The sequence below is a fragment of the Pararge aegeria genome, chromosome 18 (assembly GCF_905163445.1).
Source record: "Pararge aegeria chromosome 18, ilParAegt1.1, whole genome shotgun sequence".
NCBI lineage: Eukaryota > Metazoa > Arthropoda > Insecta > Lepidoptera > Nymphalidae > Pararge > Pararge aegeria.
In genome coordinates, this window is record NC_053197.1 from 11295674 (window position 1) to 11308222 (window position 12549).

A 12549-nucleotide genomic window follows, 5' to 3' on the forward strand; every position below is an offset into this window, starting at 1 on the left:
GAACATCTCACAACCTAACCTTACAGACTGCTGCTTCAATGCAATTTCGTGGTCCGGATCCAATGAACAACTTGACAGACTATGTAGGTTTTCTGGCTTAAGAATCTCTTAGTATCCGTTTAATAATACTAAAATGGGTTTGTTGATTTGCTTTTTAGTTATGTATCAAGTGAAAGTGACGTGATATTTAAGATATATACGAGTATAATTTTAAGGGTTGGTGATTATTTTTGTGATTTTGTGATGATTATTTTTGTCACGGAAATGCGCAGATCCTATTAGAAAGCTCCAAAAGCCACTTCTTTGTGCAAACACTGAATTGTTGTATCAATACAATCAGATACATTTTTCGAAACATTTTAAAGTTTACTTGGTAATAAGGTATGTCTTATGTCGTGGAATAATTTCCCGGACTTTATGCATGATACTTTTTATATCTTATCACTTATGGTGTACCTTTTGCTGCAAGAAGGCTTGCACGACGCACAGTAACATTCGTAGGGAAGTAAGGATACAGTCGACCCACGCGAGCAGAGCTAGTTGAAAATAAAGAGGGCAATGATTACGAAAATCACGATACAGTGTATATATTTATATCATAATATCAACCTACTAAGAATAAGTAAGCTTCAATATTTTCTTCTACGCCTTTGGTTGCGTGGAAAACATCGCTTTTTAGCGATGGCCAAGCAAGGGCACCAAATTGTACCTTCTACCTTAACGCTCTATTGTTTTTGGTATTTTTGTGAATTTTCTCTGTGGTGTACAATAAAAGTGTATTCATTCACTTGCAGTAAAAGCAAAACTATTATGTCTGATGTTTGCTTTTACTCTAATACGATTTATTGCGAGTGCTGCCGTCGAGACAATCAGACTGGCGCATAGCTAATTGTCGTTTTCTACGGACACTTTTATCTTGTTAGTGAAAATTAAACTAACTTCTATGAAAGGGACTTGATGACGAAGTTAAAACCTAGACTTTCATGAAACTTAGCTTTAAAACAGTTAATTTAAAAGTTACCATAGGACGAACATTTTTGTTAATCATAGCACTATCAGAAGGGTTTCTCGTTGTATTTTAGGTGATATTTTCTATATTTTAATAACGAAGTACTAACGTCCTGACAATCGTAACGTAGCGTACGTACTTACTGACGTACTTCTTTCTTATAACTAAGTCTATCCAACTTATATTTCGTAAACATTTCTATTTCTGAATTCTATTTTAATCTATTTTCTCGAGGTTTGATAATTTTACAAGAGCCTTAAAACACAACTATTTTGATATTAAATTTTAGAAAAAATAAATTATTCAGCGGTGGATAGAACTGTTCCATCATATTGATAATTAAATAAAGCACTAAATAGCTTAAAATGTCAATCGTTCGTTTTTAATTGATAATAAATAGTCTAATAACTTAATTACAGAAATAATATAAATATATAATATATTTATTTATTAGAGGCACAGTTCCTAGTTGATGGCAGCATTGCCTCTTTGGATGGCCAAACTAATTCGTTGGCCAAGGTAATAATAATAATATAATTTAATACATATCTATTATTAAGAATTAATAATCAATAAATTTTATATTAAAAGTTATAGTAAAATTTATCGGTAAGTATCCCCTTACCAATAACTTTACTGACGAAATCAATGAAATCCCTCCGGACGTGAAGACAGGGGCGGAGTTCGTACTTAAAAATAATTTACACTCAGTACCCCTCCATTATCTTCATAAATTTATGAGATAATTATTACAGTATAACTTTTCGGACAGTTATTCACTTATTAATCTCATTTGTTTCTGGGGAATTAATACTTTCTTTATTCAAATCATCATCCTGACGGCCGATTGGTGCAGTACAGTGCCCAGAGTCCAAGGCCGTGGGTTCGATTCCCACTACTGTAAAATGTTTTTTTGATGAGCATAAATGTATTTCAGTGTCTGGGGATATATATGTATATTCTAAGTATTTATGTATATTATTCATAAAAATATTCATCAGTCATCTTAGTATGCATAACACAAGCTACGCTTACTATGGGATAATGGGGTGAGATTGAGATGTGTGTAGTGTCGTAGTATTTATTTATGCCTATTCTGAACATCAGCGTCCGTTTCCATAGGAACAAGTGGTTTTAGACCACGCTATTCCTGATTATTTAATTCTATCACACATGTGTGATAATAACCAGGATCAAAAGCTTAAAGTGCTCTCCGAAGCACGAGGCACTTAATAGAAGTTGGTCATATTTTCCTGGCCATTAAATTTAGTAATACTGATTTATTTACAAGTGTTGAATTTCTACTCAAAATGGAATAATAGTAGAGCTTTTTGTGACAGATCGAGTACGGGGAAATACACTGGTCTGAAGGTTCTAAAGTCATATATACCACTCCCGCGAGAAAGAATTGAGATGCCCAGCAAAGACAGCAGGACATTTTAGCTAAGCTGAACAAAACAAACATCTGAAGAAGGAAAGGAATCAACCAAATTAAATGGTTGATCATCATACATTTTACGATCAACCAGAATTTAAAGTGAAAAAGAGTCATCAAATTAAGTAATTAATAAAAATTTAAAGGAAATGTGGTGTGATTACAAATATTAAGGACAAAGCGATCCGTTAAAGTTTGTTTAATAGAAACAACACAAATAGGCAAACATTGTCGTCGTGTTCAGCAAATATATCAAACCACTGCTGATTCGCCCGGGGATATCAATTGTTTACATACATTGGACTGGCTAAAGGTAATAAGTAAACTAACTTGTATAACTACAAACTATTTTTATTCACGTAATAATATTAATTACTGTTACAACACTTATTAACGGATTTGCATGCTCGTGCTAGTCTTAGAGTTGTTTTTTAGTATCAAAACCCCTTTTAACCATAGAAATTAATACTACTATTGTTACTAGGAGAGAGTTCAAATTAAGTAGTCAGGTAAAACAGCAAAATAACAAATAAAAATATCATTAGCTGAAGGCTTACATAGTATGTTACGTATTTCTTATTGGAGTTGATATTACAATAAAGAACATAGGAATAAACTTTCAAATTATGGCCGTTTATGCTAATAATTTATATTTAAAAGTATTACAAATAATAATGTGTCCACGATTTCTTTATTTTAAATTAAATAAACATTCAATCCAAGATTATTAGTCCTTTGGGTTTGTGTAAATCTGACCTGTAACTAAAAGATAGAATAGTATCGAAAACAATTACGTAGTATCTAAAACATTATTTTTAAACAACATAACTGTGAATGTAAAGTGGTCCTAGAAAATCTGACATATGTGCATCACAATATATTATGTTTATTCATAAGAAAACTCACATAGTAAACTCTCCTGTGTTTGCATTGCCTCGATATAAGAGCGGAAACGTTATTACAACTCAAACCGTCTACCAGCTTTAATAATCCATATAAAAGCTTTTAGGAAAATCGCACGGAAGTAGGTTTACATTGGTGATTTTTTTGAATAGCATATAAGATAACTGCTATGGAACCAGCATTGAATGCTATCGTTGCCAATGATTCAGAATAAGAAATATGTATACTGTATAGACGAATCATATTAGTATGTAGAGTAGCTATTTTAGTTGAACTTCGATAAAAAACAATTATGTAACGCTAACCTTGAAATGTAATCCTCGAAAAACGTAATAGGTTGTAAACCTTTTACGCAAATCGAGATAATATTCTGAGTTTGAGAAAGTTTTTTAATTTAAATAAATTTTGATATTAATTTTCTTTTGTGTGGTATTTTAAAAGTAATCGTTAGGTTATTATTAACCATAATGAAGAAGTGTCTATTCTCTTAGGCAGAAACATTACTTAATAAACGTTTGGAATGGTCCTATTATTTAGAAGGAACTAGGAAGGAACCTATTAGTATCACAAACTAGTAGTAAACATTGTGTAACAAAATGCCCCAATCAGTATACCTACAGACAAGCGCAATTATTTTGGCTTTAAACTATAGCATCCTTTTGTTTTAATGTATTGTTTTATTTTTTTATGTAAATAATTTGTACTGTTTATATTGTATTTTTGTTTGTATTTCTTTATGTGGTTTCTTACAGGAACTACCGAACTACAGAAATTTAAACCGGAACAAAATTTTACCCGTGACATTTTCCGAAAAGTATATTTATGCAAAAAATCATGTCAATACGTTACTCAGTTTTTATGTAATTTAAGGACAACCCAACAAATACAGTTTCGCATTTATATTATAAGCAAAGATTCTGTGATATCAGTATTACACCATAAAGCATGTTGTAAAACCATAAATGGGGGCAGCTAGGCCATCCCATAAATTGTAGAGAATTGGAGCACTTTGCAACAACTATCGTTACATTCTTGGTGTTATAAAAAGAGCTGTGTATTGTAAAAAATTATGTTTTCTTTACGCTTGTAATAAAAAGCGGTTAAATAGATTATGATAAAAGTTTGGAATACAATGGCATTTCAGTGGGTCATGTTTGGTCGGTTTGGATAGCATAGAACATTTGTGTAGGTTTTTCTACGAGGCTACTAACAAGGATTTCTTTGTACTAACAAAGACTTCTTCCGGTCACTGGATGTATTGACTTTTAGCGGGGATGTTTATTAAAGTATTTATTATAAAGGAATCTACATAAATAAACGTAGATACCCAGTTCATCTAAACTTTCGAATTCCAAGTTACATCAAGTAAATGGTTCAGTGCTTTTCATTATCATTATTTGGATAGTTGAAACATTAAAATATAATTAAAGCAAAAAACCACCAAATATAACTGGGTTTATACCTTTCAATAAAGATTATTATTATTATTATTATTATTATAACCATTAGCGTACATTATCATGTTCCGTTCAATGTCAGCTTAGTCGTGATCGAAATTAATAAATTGTCTTCTTATTTCTGTTTCTGGCATGCAATAAAAAACTTCTATAGGTACAGGTTTATTCAAAGCGGATTGAATGTTTATCTGTGTTGGTAGCAGACGAAATCTTTTTAATTATGAACTCGGTGTTATCCGCTTTGTTCGTGGACATTTTATTCCACCCTAGGGCTCCATATCTCGCAGAGTAATAAAAATATTATTCACTTGTAGTTTGTGTTTATATTAAAATGATATATTGCATATTACTAATTATTTACACAATTTAACAGTCTGCTGCGTAGTGCTGCTGATAAATTTTTACATATTGAGTTCATTCCGTCTCGCATTTTTAAATTATTCAAGTTATATTCAGTAGTTGTAGTTAGTTTAAGTTTTAGCTTATTTATCGCATTAAGTTAAACCTGTAAAGATAAATTATGTTTGGTAAGTAAATAAAAAAACGTTTCATTTTGTGTATCATATTGATTGCAGTGAAAATGTAATTTATTCGGTTTAAGGATGTTATTCTTCCCTTATTGTTTCGCTGTTATTTTCTTTCTTCATTCTAACATGTAAGTAAGTATTTATACCTAGAAGGTTTGTCTATTTTTATAACATAATTGAATTCACCTGAATTTAATAATATAATATCTAATAATAGGTATATTCGCAAAAATATTAGGCCGTTAGCTTTTCAACACTTACATCTAATTTCATTTCATTTCTCTGAATATAATAGGTGTTTTAATTTTTTTTATGTTGTATGCTTTACATGGGCTAAAAAAAATTCTATATCTATCTGTCTTGTGATACATGTGTAATCATTTTAATTTTAATTATGATTATTCCGAATTCTATGCAAAAATTTAAAATATTTTATCTGTTTTTAAATCCACCTACCTAAATCAGCTACGATTGGAAATGAATACTTACATTGTTGTATATTTTATTTTTTTCAGAGTCGTAGAACGCAATGAGTAAATATGAATTTCCGTGAAAAACAATCAATATTGTAAAAGCATTTCGAATTTGCGTGTTTAGGTATTATGAGCTCCCAAATATTCATTTTTCTTTATCTTATTTAACTAAACTTGCAACTTGTTAATTAAATTAAAGTTGATTTTTAAACCCTCTGGGATTCTATATATTCACTATGATACTCATATTCCCAGACATAACCAAATTGTATATTTATGGTAATGACTAAACTATAGTTAGACATCTTAAAATTGGAATGTTTACTATTAAATTTGAATACAGTAACCAGCTAATAACGATAATGAGGGATATTGTTCCTAACTATTGCAACTTTTATTTTTGTTTATTTTTAAGAATATTATGCTGTCAATACAATTGCTACCTAGTTATCATTAATGGCAAAGTTAAGGAAACGTAAGAGGCACTTAATCGTCAGCATACCAGAAACCCCATCGAAATTCGAACTCACTGATTTACGATCCTATGCTTACCTACGCTTTTTTGAGTAACCGGCTAACGCAAAAGTTCTGCGGATTTAGTTTCGGTTGTTAAAAAAAATAATAATGTGACTCGTAAATGTTTTGCTCTAATGTCTCAACACTGCCCATTGTGTATTGTGTGACGCGTTGTCACTGCTTTCATTACCATATTATGTGTTGGAGAAAGTGGATACGTATCATGGTAGGTAACATACACTTTTATTAGAAATTGCAGTAAATGATAATTAATTTAAAAAAAACTATTAATAATTATTATAATATATTATTTACCAAAAGGTATACCCCTTGGGGCTTTATTTATAAACCAACCATTGGATTGGAACGGTAATTCAGTGTTTTGTCACACATCAACTGTCACCTGGCACAGCGTGAAAAAACACTTCTAAGCTATTCCGACGTCATGCCATGTTACCTAGAAGGCCCTTGGTGTCAGGGTTAATAAAGTACCTAATTAGTTTTTAGGTAAGTAAGTTAAATGTTTTATTGTAGCTTTATATTAAAGTATACTAAAAATATGAATATTGGACTAAGGTAGACTTCTTTTATTAAATGCTAATGTTAAAATCGTTTGACAATTTTAATATAGAATGCGTTTAACAGAGTTCACATACAAAAGCTCGCAAAATGCCAAATGTTTTCTGAAAAATTGCCCCCGATCTAATTAGATAATTTCTGTTAATATTACAAATTTGTTAATCTGAATAAATTGTACTTAATACGTTATGAAGATCTCGTTTGATACTTAATGTAAAAATAATTAATTAAATATTAAAGTAACAGAAATTAAAATTAATTACATGATGCGTCAGCATTTTGAGGAATAAGAAGAGTATGAAACAATGCTGGAACTGAAGAACTTAAATTCCGAAGCTGTTCCGTGTCTTTGAATTTGAAACAGGTGCAAAACCAGAAACGCAGTTAGATATAAGTGTGGATAATAGCACAATCACGTTCGACCTTGCACTGTGCCTTACATGTTTTGTTTTCCAACTTGTGCATAGCAAGGTAACTTTTTGTTATTTAAGGTGATTGAAAAGCCTTATAAAAAGAAGATAATGTGAAAACGAAGGGATCTGGTTCCGGACATGCGTATTGGAGTGGGATGGAGATAGCAGACCAGTGGTGGGTGAACGTCAGTTGTTGCCCGGTCGCCGCGCCGCGCGTCGTCTTTGCCGCTGTGCGTTCGATACTGTACACATATCAAATTTCAAAGCGAAAATTTGATATCGTCGTCAAATTGTGAAGTGATTGAAAGTTTGCGAGTTGACCGGTAAATTTAAAGTTTTACCGCCCGTTCTTATGTTGTTTTATGTTTGTAGTTTTGTGCTTCGTTTTTATTTGCGCTGTGTTATGTTTTTGTCAAGTGATTCTTGAACGGCCCCTGTTTAATAGTACGTATCATCGCTTGTATTTACTTTTTTAACTTATTTATATTAGTAGCAATAGATTGTTTTTGTAGAAATTTATGTAGATTATCCTTTTATGATCGTCCTTAATGATATCATCAACACAGTTGCTTTATCAGTTCTGATAAGAGTTATCTTGTATTGTATGCTAAAGCGTTTGGTACCCATGCGTTTGCAATATTGCACATAAGAAGTAGATTCTTCAAACAGGTTTGAAGTTTGATAACATCAAATGTTGAAATGTTTTACTATGCTCGAAGTTGGTAATATTTTCCTTAAAGATAATTATGTTGAACTTACCTCTGTAGTCTTCAAATACTTTAAGTAACAAATATCAACTCGACAATACGCCAAATTTATTTTCAAAGATCTCAATCGAGGAATTCAATAAGAGAATTCATATTTCTTATTGATCTATACGGGGCAAACCTGAAAACCAATTATTTTTCAACTACTTACTATATGATATTCAAAAGACAAAGCAGGGATTTGAATAGACGAGGGTGCTTTGAAATTGATCGCTTGGTCCCCGTCCTCTGGTTTACCGAACCCTCAGAAAGCGATGTAGGCTTAATTCCTAACAAATTTGATTTTGTGGCCAGGATCCGAATTACCATGTATAATATTTGAATTTAACGTACTGAGTCCCTTTTGTAGAAGACTGATAAATTTTAAATTGTATGAAATGTATCTTGTAGATTACCACAATAGCACGAGCTTGAAACGTTTTTCACGAAATCACCTGTTTTAGTTCTAGTTATGTTCAGTAGTTGTTACCAGTTTTCTAAGATTTAAAAGTAGGTAAATTATAACCAATAACGTTTCGGTTATACAAAACGGTTACCTTAAAATGTTTTGTTGACTATTTTTTATACCTATTTTATATTTATTTGCAGATAACTATTTTCTACACCAAGATTGGCAGGAAATTTATTATCATTTTTATTTATTTCCCGAGATCTTGTACACTAACAATAGAAACTAAATAATTTTACATTCACACCAACCTACTACCTACCTACTACTTGTATTGTCTATAGCAAGAAAATAAATTGGGTATCTGCCCCTACACAGATTATTCTGTTTACGATAAATGCTTTACTGACATTTAAGACCATTGCGTTACGATGGTAACGTTAGATTTAAAAACGTTTAAACTTATCAACGGCTGTGCGTATTTCTATGTCAAAACGAAACCAGTTTTAGCTAACACGTCATTAGAAATGGGGCACGCGTTGCATGTACCCACCGTAAAATCGATGTAAAAAAATCGGTTGTCCATTGAGGCGATAATTTAGACCCATAATGGCACAGGACCCCTTTTTTGGAACCATTGTTGCACCCACGGAGTTTGGGTCGTTGACATTGGCCTTCCCCTTTCATATTTTGGATTTGCACCATATTTTTCGTCTCTTGTCGAGTCAACAATACATCGTCACTAATCTCATTTTATTGTTAAAACCATGGATGGTAATAATCCTTAATATATACCCAAAGTACCGTTTCCTTTGACCCTTTGTAATACTGTATAATTTTTGAAAATAACATCGTGCGTGATTAATATAATGTTTAGTATTGTTCTGATATCAAGTAGATATAATACTTCATAGCTTTAACACTATTTATAATCTATATCTGGTAACCTATTTAAAAATATCCAGATAAAAAATATAGAGAGTGATACTAATATCTCATCTGCGCTACTAGTTTTTATTTGTCACTCTATAACAAGTTCTTCATTTCTAAGTGGAAACAAACAACTTGGAAAAATTGCTTTTCTTAGACGACATTTTCAATTCAAAGTAGGTAGTATAACGCCGGTCACATTAAGAATGCAGTTCATTGTTCCCCCTTCTTAAAAGATATTGGCAAAAACAATGCGGGCTTAGAATGCGTATACCGTTAGAGAGAGGCGCTCAAGATAGTTATTTGAGTTGCATTAACTAGCGAGGGCAATAATCTTTGATAAGTTGCAAGTTACTGGTATTGCGCAAGCGTCCCACTTTTTGCACGTGTTGTCAATAGTTTTGCAACAGGTTCCGGTCTTAATGTGTTTTCAGCGTTGGTGCTCATTACTCATAATTTAATGGATATAGCTTATCTAGTGTCTTACTTAGGCTACGTGGGGGAACATCTATATGATTACGAAATTAGTATAGGTAATGCTCTTGCTATGATTTTATTACCGACCGTAATTGCTATCTAGTGCTGAAAATTAGTATGAGGAACTTTTAAATCAGAGAAATTTTAGCTGACAAATTCTTGAAAATCCTCTAGTCAAACAAAGCTTATCAAGAATCTTAATTAAGCTAGTTTAAGTCGGTTGCAATTATAAAATGACTCCAATTTAGGTCTTGACAAAACCATGTTAAAATAATTAATCAATATCGTCTTAAGCTTTATAATTGCCCCCCTTTTGTGCACAGGTCTCTCAACGAAGATAGAGCGTAGCGTAGAACCTCCACACTGATTGAATGTTGGTGGGCTAAAACTAAAATAGAATAAACAGATTTTTTGCCGTATAGAAATTATATAATAAAAACGTTGCTGTTTAAAGATGAATCACAACTTTTTTGCTGTCTCCGTTTTAAGAACACCCACTTTTCTCGGCATGTTTGTGTTCCTTTTTTGTACAGACAAGTTGTACTTATTCACAATAATGCCGCCTACTTATAGTTCGATCTTCACCTTAATCAGTAAACGGCACAGGTCGGTCCTATAGGGCGTTGCTCCGGCCTCCGAGTTGCGATGGAATGTCTGATTGTGGTTACGAAATGCCATGTTATCGAAAATCGTGTTTTTCCAAACGAGTATGCAATAATCATATTGTTAACTGAATCATTTACTTCAAATAATCTATTTAAATAAAACAAAAAGCCAGATCAATAATGATTGATTTCATGATAGATGAAAATTATCTTTTGACCGACTGCTATACCGGGGTGAACAGAATCCTCTGCATGTTTACTGGACGTTTTCTAATAGAGTACAAGATTTTATCCAGTTCAATTCTCAAGTAATAAACACCCGCGTATATAACAATCTTTGTAAACTTTTACATTTGTAATGTGTGCTGTCATAGCTGTCACTTCAAACGCTTATTGTAAAGTATGGGGTTGCCTCTACCATCTTACGATCCTAACATCAATCGGTCCTACAAATCTCGACCATTTGCCATTGCTTCGCCATTCATTGGGTTATGTTAGTAAATTTGATTCTACTCAGAATATCAGCATTGGTATGTCCTCATGTAGAGCATAGCTCTTTTCATCACCCGCGAGTAACTCCCGCGAGTAGCCATATATCGTGGCAACGCGAATAGTTTGAAGGCTTAGAACTTCAGGTATTTCATAAAAATTTTCAGCTAAAAATACGTTGCTAATTAGCACGGTGTACCATTGACTCCCTAATTACGATTCTTGTCGATCTTCCCGTACGTTTCATGGCCTTTTAATTGCCACTTCGTATGTGGCGGAACATTCGCTAATATGCAGTTACGGTCGCTCCGGAAAACACAACGGGGCCCATTGTTTCCACCGGCTCCTTATATTGCACATAGCGGTCGACTTCATAGCTCGCAGAGAGGCTATGTGTCCAAATTCTTGGAACGACTGCTGTATTCCATTAACCATTTTCTATTTTCCATATTATTAATAATTGGGAACAGACAGTATTCATTGCTTCGTTGCTTAATTGGTTAAATGAACGACTACTGACCAGTTCCGATCATAAATTATGAGTTATTGGGATTTCTTCAACGATATAAGCAGTAGGCAAGTACTGGCCGATATTAAGGAAATTTCGTAGTACACCTTAGCTATCGGGTCCGATTATTATTATCATCATGTGATAATAATTATTAAGGCTCGTCAACCAGCATTGAAGCATCATTGTGGTAAGATTTAATATCATCCCACGTATGAGGCATGTGCCCAGCAATAACAATTGAAGGCACGGAGGACTACTGGACTGTACTAGAGTGACTGCCGAACACGGGCAAGCGTAGTGTTGTACAAAACCAAACTACTACCTAGTTTGGTTGTAGTTTGGTACCGATGAAATCAAGTGGGATGCAGAGTGCAACAAGTCCGCGGAGTACGGAAGTCCCTTATAAAAGACCTAAGTATGTCCAGCCGTGGACGTCTCTCGTTTATGAATCAGATAATATATATAGGGTATAATTAGCCTACAAGTAGTTTACTCTCCGGTTTTGTGTATTACAAGAAGGCTAAAATTTAAGCTAGAAGCATTGTTAACTTATAAGCAGTGACAAAGTATTTCAAGTTTAAATTTCTTAGTAAAAGAAGTGAGATAAAAAGGCCGGCTGGCTAGCTGCGAAATCATTTCAAAATTGCTAGTCAGACTGTGTCTTAGGCGATTGCGTTTGTACCTGTGTACTGTTTGGTCCTGGTTTTATGGGCTTTCTGCAAGACGCAGGGACCAGTTTGCGTGGTGCTCATTTACTCAAAGAATAATCTTTGCACCCAAAGCTGACAGTTCTGGCTCGGCATTTGAATGCCGAGCCAGAACTGTCAGCTGCTTCAAGAGGACAATATTTTGGTTTGTTTTTTTATGCTGTTTCTCATTATAAGTTTTTATTTGAAAATATTGATACTTAAGTCGTATCAGTATCATCAAGAATAATTATACATTACTAAAAATGACAATTTAAAAATATAACCGTTTGAAACAGGAAATAATAAGCCTGCTCTTATAGTGCATGCAGTTTCGAGCATTCAATGATATCTGTTATAACTTGATTATTTTATTCAATCTTT

General features: G+C 33.0%; 1 protein-coding gene across 8 annotated transcripts in view; it reads left to right on the forward strand.

Moving 5' to 3' along the window:
• LOC120631343 (protein sprint) overlaps positions 1-12549 on the forward strand; it is a 283580-nt gene that overhangs the window by 120585 nt on the left and 150446 nt on the right. For 5 of the 8 annotated variants that reach the window (XM_039900839.1, XM_039900841.1, XM_039900845.1 and 2 more), the window contains exon 1: positions 7517-7756. The exons of 2 other annotated variants lie outside the window; for them this stretch is intronic. The gene's annotated coding sequence lies outside the window, so the exon portion shown is untranslated. Of the gene's footprint in view, positions 1-7516; positions 7757-12549 lie in introns of those variants that run through there. One more of the 8 variants, XM_039900840.1, reaches the window with a different exon arrangement.